Source organism: Microcebus murinus, unplaced genomic scaffold (genome assembly GCF_040939455.1).
Source record: "Microcebus murinus isolate Inina unplaced genomic scaffold, M.murinus_Inina_mat1.0 scaf029_hap2_Mmur4.0, whole genome shotgun sequence".
NCBI classification, from domain to species: domain Eukaryota; kingdom Metazoa; phylum Chordata; class Mammalia; order Primates; family Cheirogaleidae; genus Microcebus; species Microcebus murinus.
This window is the reverse complement of record NW_027438975.1, coordinates 114871-121801: the sequence shown is the minus strand read 5'-3', so window position 1 is coordinate 121801 and position 6931 is coordinate 114871. Positions and strand designations below refer to the sequence as shown.

The 6931-nt window shown below is 62.7% G+C and overlaps 2 pseudogenes; both read right to left on the bottom strand.

Moving 5' to 3' along the window:
- Positions 1-2421: 2421 nt before the first annotated feature.
- Positions 2422-2540, bottom strand: LOC142868321 (uncharacterized; annotated as a pseudogene).
- A 3824-nt stretch (positions 2541-6364) lies between these two features.
- LOC142868320 (uncharacterized) lies at positions 6365-6483 on the bottom strand (annotated as a pseudogene).
- Positions 6484-6931: the final 448 nt, after the last annotated feature.

Below are 6931 nucleotides of genomic sequence, written 5' to 3'. Positions count from 1 at the left end.
ACCTTAAAGAGTCACCCGCAAGAGAATCCTGGTCCCAAAGGAGCCTTCTGGGGGACCCCTGCTGAGAGAGGTTGTGGGCATGGCCCGCTGGGGCTCTGCCCGACCCAGGGCTGAGAGATGCAACCTCCCAGCTCTGGGTCCCTGCAGGAAGTGTTGGCAAGCACAGGGCCAGTCCTCCAAAGGCCCAGGTGCAGGGAGCCCAGGCCAAGCATCCCGTGGAAGAAGCCACATGCTGTGCCACCCCGGGGAACACCACTGCAGGCCACGGCCCTTCCCACCTCCTCCTCCTCCTCCTCCTCCTCCTCCTCCTCCTCCCACCCCGCCCCCGCCCCCACATGGCACAGGGCCCAGAGACACCTCAGACACTTGCTACCCAAAGTGCAAAGGGCATCAGTTGCTCCTCCAAACCCCCCCCCCAGCCCAGCAGACCACGTTGTCCAGCCAGCCCCCGGGCCTCCCTGGGGTGCCCAGCACAAAAGTGCAGACACCCACCGGACCCTCAATCTCAGTTTTCGGATGTTTTTGCCACTCTAAGGACCCGCAGGCCAGCTGGGCCTTCTGGCAGGACAGAGAGCCCCGGAATCCGACGTGGAGAGCTGGGTATACGTCCCCATGAGGAGGCGGTCCCCACCTCCGCGGCTCTCCCCTTGCGGGGAGCGGCAGCCGCGGGGCCTCAGAGAAGACACCAGGCTGGGCCCCCACGGCACAGCGGGAGCACGTCCCCCGCAGGCCACTTAGCGACGGCGGCCAGCCGGCGGACGGTTGGGTTGCACGAGACGCTGCGGCCGCCCTGCTACCGGGTTCCTGGGAGGGCGTCCTGGAACCAGCGTCCACACCAAGCCCTTGGAAGGCCCAGGCGACGGAGGAGCCCCGTCAGGCAGGGGCCGAGGACGGTGACGGCCCGGGCGGGGACGAGCGTGTCAGGCAGGGGCAGAGGACGGTGACAGGTGATAGGCCGGGCGGGAAGGAGTCAGTCAGGCAGGGGCCGTGGAGGAGACGGGCTGGGTAAGGGTTAGGGTTAGTGTCAGGGCACAAGTCACAATCGCAAAGACCTGGAAGCCACCCGAGTGCCCATCGACCCACGAGTGGGTAAATAAAATGTGGCGCGTGGACACCACGGAGTGCTATTCGGCTATGAGGAGCAGCGGTGAGGGGGCACCTCTCGTGGTTCTCCTGGCCAGAGCTGGAACCCGTTCCAGTAAGCCAAGTATCCCAAGAATGGACACACGAGCACCACGTGCTCGCGCTCACCAGCAAATGGGTACGAACCGATGGACACCTAAGTGGACACAGAGGAATCACCTTCTTCGGGTGGGTGTCGGGCGGGTGGGGGGAGGGGATGGGCATACACATCCATTAGGAATGGGGTGGGTACGCACCGACTGGGGGATGGGCGCACTTGAAGCTCTGACCCGAGGGGGGAGGCTGGGAGAGGGCAACGCACCCGACCTTAACATTGGTGCCCCCACAATATGCTGGAACAACATGAGAGGTAAATGAATAAGAACACGGGGGGGGAGGGGGCACGGGCAACACATGTCACCTTAATACTTGGACTCCCATCATCTGCTTGAAAAGAGAGAGAAAAGAAAATGCAATAATAGAGATAAGAGACACTTTTTAAAAATAATGAATCCGGCCGGGCGCTGTGGCTCACGCCTGTAATCCTAGCTCTTGGGAGGCCGAGGCGGGCGGATTGCTCAAGGTCAGGAGTTCAAAACCAGCCTGAGCAAGAGCGAGACCCCGTCTCTACTATAAATAGAAAGAAATTAATTGGCCAACTGATATATATATAAAAAATTAGCGGGGCATGGTGGCGCATGCCTGCAGTCCCAGCTACCCTGGAGGCTGAGGCAGAAGGATCACTGGAGCCCAGGAGTTTGAAGTTGCTGTGAGCTAGGCTAACGCCACGGCACTCACTCTAGCCTGGGCAACAAACCGAGACTCTGTCTCAAAAAAAAAAAAAAAAAAAAAATGAATCCGAAGAGAAAAGTAAAAGGAGGCCTGTGGAGCAGGTCTGGGTGTGACTCCGGATCCCCGAACATCAGGTGCCACCACCAAAGATTCCTACGTGTAGCCCATAGAACCCCAAAAGCAACGGGAGGAGTTCTGGTCACATACTCCCTCAAAATGACATCCTGGCCTTCTTCTGGAACTCCCTCCCCTCTCAGACTCTCAAGGTTTCCTCCAGCGTGTCGGCTCCCACAGAGCAGACCTTTGGTCTGAGACCTGACTGTCCAGAAGCCACGCATGCTGCCGCGTGGCGGCGGTGTCACGGCTCGGGACAAGAGGAGGCCCAACGGCGCGGGCTGGGGCGCCAGGCACCGCGGCGGGCGCTGAGGGTGGGGGTCACCCCCACCCCGGGCCGCCCCCGCACTCCCAGAAACGCGACAGAACCAGAGGCAAAAAAAAAAAAGAAGAAGCCTACGGCACCCGGTATTCCCGGGCGGTCTCCCATCCAAGTTCTAACCAGGCCCGACCCTGCTTAGCTTCCGAGACCAGACGGGATCGGGCGCGTTCGGGGTGGTGTGGCCGTGGACGGCGGAGGGCGCCCCTGCCCCGCTCAAGAAGCCGAGCCTCTCTGCGCTTCCCCGCCGCCTCCTCCCGCCCCAGGCCCCGCGCCGGGTCGGGCCTGTTGAGTTCGCCGGCCGGGTCCCGCGGGCTCCGAGGGACGGGGGGTGACAGGCGGGGCGGGCAGGGAGCGGCGGGCCGGGGTTGGGGGCTGTCTCTGTACACACACACACTCACACTCACACTCACTCACTCACTCACACTCACACAAGATGCGCCTCCACGGCTGGACCCGCCCAGGTGGAGACCTTCAAGCCCCCCTCCTCTCCTCGCCTGGCCTCCTTCACCTCCCCGCCCCCCACCCCCAGCGCGCCGGGGCCGCAGACTGCGCACGGGCGGGAGGGGCGGGGCGCTCGCCCTTTGACCCCAGCCAGGGGCGGCCCTCCCCCACAACCCCTTTCAGCTGCGCCCCCCACCCTGTGGCCCGGCGGCCGCCTATTCCCCCGGGCCAGGGCTGGGGCACAGCGCACGGGGGAGGGGAGCCAGTGTATGGGGCGTCTCTCTCTCTCGGGATGTGTCCCATGGGTGGGGTGGGGTGGCGTGGTTTGTGGGGCGCTGAAGAAATCAGTCCCCTCCATCTCCTCCCTCTGGAAAACACCCAAGCCCTTGGAGAACTGCCCGCACCGCTACCGTGGGGGCCGGGACCCTCCTCTGTGTCCTCCTGTGGCCCAGTCCAAGGGGCCTGGGCCTGGCCGGGGCTGCACTGGACCCCAACCACCCTGGCGTGTGGACTCGCTAAAAATCGGCCATTAGATATTGGATTCCAGCGTCATTGAGGTCATTTCACTAATGAGTGCACCGCAAAGAGTTTCCTAATCCATCTGTGAGGGTGGCAACCGAAAGAGAATTTTAGAGCTGACAGAATAGGCGAGGAAAGGCATAGGAGATTTCCACACCCAGTAAGGAAGCCTTTCCCGAAGTGGAAGAAAGAAAGGAGCAAACAGAGACACCGGTAGCCCGCCCGGATCAGAGTCTGCCCCTGAGAGAAAGTACCCTGACCAGGTTCACCAGTGGGTGGGTCGCGAGCTAGCGGCACTCAGAAGAGCGAGGCCCGCAGTCTGTGCAGAAGACACCTGCACTCGGGTGTGTGTGGCGGCACAATTCACAAGCAGCTCCAGATGTTAAACCAAGGAGAAGCCAGGGAGTTCCCAACGCCCCAGGTGTCCTCAGCCCACGACTGGCTGCTGTGGGAATGCGAAGCCCGGCTCCTTGTCTCAGAGCGGGGCAACCAGGAGGTGTGATGTCCACCCCGGGGTTCCCAGGAGGATCAGACTGAAGCTGGGACTTGGCCTGAAAGTGTCCCCTCGCATGGCCACCCCCTTCCCCTTCCTGCTCCTCTACTCCTGGTGCCCCTCCATCCAGGGGCCAGACCTTAAAGAGTCACCCGCAAGAGAATCCTGGTCCCAAAGGAGCCTTCTGGGGGACCCCTGCTGAGAGAGGTTGTGGGCATGGCCCGCTGGGGCTCTGCCCGACCCAGGGCTGAGAGATGCAACCTCCCAGCTCTGGGTCCCTGCAGGAAGTGTTGGCAAGCACAGGGCCAGTCCTCCAAAGGCCCAGGTGCAGGGAGCCCAGGCCAAGCATCCCGTGGAAGAAGCCACATGCTGTGCCACCCCGGGGAACACCACTGCAGGCCACGGCCCTTCCCACCTCCTCCTCCTCCTCCTCCTCCTCCTCCTCCTCCTCCCACCCCGCCCCCGCCCCCACATGGCACAGGGCCCAGAGACACCTCAGACACTTGCTACCCAAAGTGCAAAGGGCATCAGTTGCTCCTCCAAACCCCCCCCCCAGCCCAGCAGACCACGTTGTCCAGCCAGCCCCCGGGCCTCCCTGGGGTGCCCAGCACAAAAGTGCAGACACCCACCGGACCCTCAATCTCAGTTTTCGGATGTTTTTGCCACTCTAAGGACCCGCAGGCCAGCTGGGCCTTCTGGCAGGACAGAGAGCCCCGGAATCCGACGTGGAGAGCTGGGTATACGTCCCCATGAGGAGGCGGTCCCCACCTCCGCGGCTCTCCCCTTGCGGGGAGCGGCAGCCGCGGGGCCTCAGAGAAGACACCAGGCTGGGCCCCCACGGCACAGCGGGAGCACGTCCCCCGCAGGCCACTTAGCGACGGCGGCCAGCCGGCGGACGGTTGGGTTGCACGAGACGCTGCGGCCGCCCTGCTACCGGGTTCCTGGGAGGGCGTCCTGGAACCAGCGTCCACACCAAGCCCTTGGAAGGCCCAGGCGACGGAGGAGCCCCGTCAGGCAGGGGCCGAGGACGGTGACGGCCCGGGCGGGGACGAGCGTGTCAGGCAGGGGCAGAGGACGGTGACAGGTGATAGGCCGGGCGGGAAGGAGTCAGTCAGGCAGGGGCCGTGGAGGAGACGGGCTGGGTAAGGGTTAGGGTTAGTGTCAGGGCACAAGTCACAATCGCAAAGACCTGGAAGCCACCCGAGTGCCCATCGACCCACGAGTGGGTAAATAAAATGTGGCGCGTGGACACCACGGAGTGCTATTCGGCTATGAGGAGCAGCGGTGAGGGGGCACCTCTCGTGGTTCTCCTGGCCAGAGCTGGAACCCGTTCCAGTAAGCCAAGTATCCCAAGAATGGACACACGAGCACCACGTGCTCGCGCTCACCAGCAAATGGGTACGAACCGATGGACACCTAAGTGGACACAGAGGAATCACCTTCTTCGGGTGGGTGTCGGGCGGGTGGGGGGAGGGGATGGGCATACACATCCATTAGGAATGGGGTGGGTACGCACCGACTGGGGGATGGGCGCACTTGAAGCTCTGACCCGAGGGGGGAGGCTGGGAGAGGGCAACGCACCCGACCTTAACATTGGTGCCCCCACAATATGCTGGAACAACATGAGAGGTAAATGAATAAGAACACGGGGGGGGGGAGGGGGGCACGGGCAACACATGTCACCTTAATACTTGGACTCCCATCATCTGCTTGAAAAGAGAGAGAAAAGAAAATGCAATAATAGAGATAAGAGACACTTTTTAAAAATAATGAATCCGGCCGGGCGCTGTGGCTCACGCCTGTAATCCTAGCTCTTGGGAGGCCGAGGCGGGCGGATTGCTCAAGGTCAGGAGTTCAAAACCAGCCTGAGCAAGAGCGAGACCCCGTCTCTACTATAAATAGAAAGAAATTAATTGGCCAACTGATATATATATAAAAAATTAGCGGGGCATGGTGGCGCATGCCTGCAGTCCCAGCTACCCTGGAGGCTGAGGCAGAAGGATCACTCGAGCCCAGGAGTTTGAAGTTGCTGTGAGCTAGGCTAACGCCACGGCACTCACTCTAGCCTGGGCAACAAACCGAGACTCTGTCTCAAAAAAAAAAAAAAAAAAAAAATGAATCCGAAGAGAAAAGTAAAAGGAGGCCTGTGGAGCAGGTCTGGGTGTGACTCCGGATCCCCGAACATCAGGTGCCACCACCAAAGATTCCTACGTGTAGCCCATAGAACCCCAAAAGCAACGGGAGGAGTTCTGGTCACATACTCCCTCAAAATGACATCCTGGCCTTCTTCTGGAACTCCCTCCCCTCTCAGACTCTCAAGGTTTCCTCCAGCGTGTCGGCTCCCACAGAGCAGACCTTTGGTCTGAGACCTGACTGTCCAGAAGCCACGCATGCTGCCGCGTGGCGGCGGTGTCACGGCTCGGGACAAGAGGAGGCCCAACGGCGCGGGCTGGGGCGCCAGGCACCGCGGCGGGCGCTGAGGGTGGGGGTCACCCCCACCCCGGGCCGCCCCCGCACTCCCAGAAACGCGACAGAACCAGAGGCAAAAAAAAAAAAGAAGAAGCCTACGGCACCCGGTATTCCCGGGCGGTCTCCCATCCAAGTTCTAACCAGGCCCGACCCTGCTTAGCTTCCGAGACCAGACGGGATCGGGCGCGTTCGGGGTGGTGTGGCCGTGGACGGCGGAGGGCGCCCCTGCCCCGCTCAAGAAGCCGAGCCTCTCTGCGCTTCCCCGCCGCCTCCTCCCGCCCCAGGCCCCGCGCCGGGTCGGGCCTGTTGAGTTCGCCGGCCGGGTCCCGCGGGCTCCGAGGGACGGGGGGTGACAGGCGGGGCGGGCAGGGAGCGGCGGGCCGGGGTTGGGGGCTGTCTCTGTACACACACACACTCACACTCACACTCACTCACTCACTCACACTCACACAAGATGCGCCTCCACGGCTGGACCCGCCCAGGTGGAGACCTTCAAGCCCCCCTCCTCTCCTCGCCTGGCCTCCTTCACCTCCCCGCCCCCCACCCCCAGCGCGCCGGGGCCGCAGACTGCGCACGGGCGGGAGGGGCGGGGCGCTCGCCCTTTGACCCCAGCCAGGGGCGGCCCTCCCCCACAACCCCTTTCAGCTGCGCCCCCCACC